Source organism: Echinops telfairi, unplaced genomic scaffold (assembly GCF_000313985.2).
Source record: "Echinops telfairi isolate 266 unplaced genomic scaffold, ASM31398v2 ScPeMD7_63;HRSCAF=240, whole genome shotgun sequence".
NCBI lineage: Eukaryota > Metazoa > Chordata > Mammalia > Afrosoricida > Tenrecidae > Echinops > Echinops telfairi.
In genome coordinates this window covers 205,185-206,592 of record NW_022103961.1, presented here as the reverse complement: position 1 = coordinate 206,592, position 1,408 = coordinate 205,185, and positions in this window count along the sequence as shown.

The window sequence follows — 1,408 nt, the reverse complement described above, 5'->3', positions numbered from 1 at the left end:
CATTCTGTATGTCTAATAGGCATCTCAGTATGTCTGAAACCAAACACATTTTCTCTCAGCCCTAAACACTTACCCTTCCACAATCATTCTCATTGAAGTAGATGGCCACTCCATTCTTCTGCTTGCTAAATTGTGTATAAAATGAGCCCTTTGAGAAACAAAAGGAGGAATTTCATTTACTAGTAAGAGCCAGGAGTGGAACGCATCTTCTGGACCTGAGATTCCTGTGCAGTGAATCTCCGGAATCCAGATGAAAGCTATACCATCAGAAGAGCAGAAGGAGAACTAGGAGCCAAAGTATAGAACAGAGTGATGGACTTCGTAAGCCAAGTAAAGCTTAGTGCTTTTGTGCAGAAAACTGGCTATGGAATGGGGTGTTGGGCTTGCTGACCCACCAAGGTTGGGTTGAATGCCTTGGGGATGGGGCTTACAGCACAGTGGAATGCTCCTTTGTGCACTTATTAGCAGATCTGAAACTGTAACGTGACCTGGTAAACAACTACCCTAAGCATTTCTCATTGGCATTATAATTTAACTCCTTAACAAACCCTTTAATCTGTGTAGCCATGGGAGAAAGATGAGGCTTCCTACTCCCCAAAACAGTGACCGTCTTGGAAAATCACAAAGGCAGTCCTACCCGGACCTACAAGGTTACTAAGAGTCAGCATCAGCTTGATGGCAATGAGATTTTTTGTGTAACCACTGCAATGGATATTAGAAACCACAAAGGCAAAATAGTGGACACTAATTTAGACAATACAGGTTTTTCTAGCCATAGCTTTATAACTCTCACCAAATGATTGGGTGAGACCAGGCAATTGAGGTACTTGTAGACCACCAAGGAGGCTGGCTAGCTAGTCAATAATGCAATTAGTGTGTGTGAGTGTTAGTCTGGGTAGACTAGAGAAACAAATTCATAGGCACGCTTATGTATATATGAAAGAGGTTTATATACAAGAGCAACTGAATATTGAGAAAATGTTCCAGCTCAGTCCAGCTCAAGTCCATGAATCTAAATGGGACATTTTCTCAATATTCTATTCCTCTTGTATATAAACCTCTTTCTTATATACATGAGTGCCTATGAATTTGTTTCTCTAGTCTACCCAGACTAACACATATGGTTCTGGGAGTGGGGTACTGGAGAAACAAATCATAAAGATGGAGAATGGATGGTTATTTGACTTCTGCCTCATGGTAGCTTTTCTTCTTTGGCTAGCCAAAGGTCAGATATGTACATGCAGTTTACTGGGTTGTTTTCTGGAAAGAATATGGAACGTTAAAGTTTTCATTATTATGTCTAGTTGTAGTCTTTGGTTTTTCTTTTGTGAAATGGTAAAAATGAATACTGTCAATGGGTATTTTGAGCTCAGGGGTAGAAATCGCCATTTGAATTTCTCAGAAACCA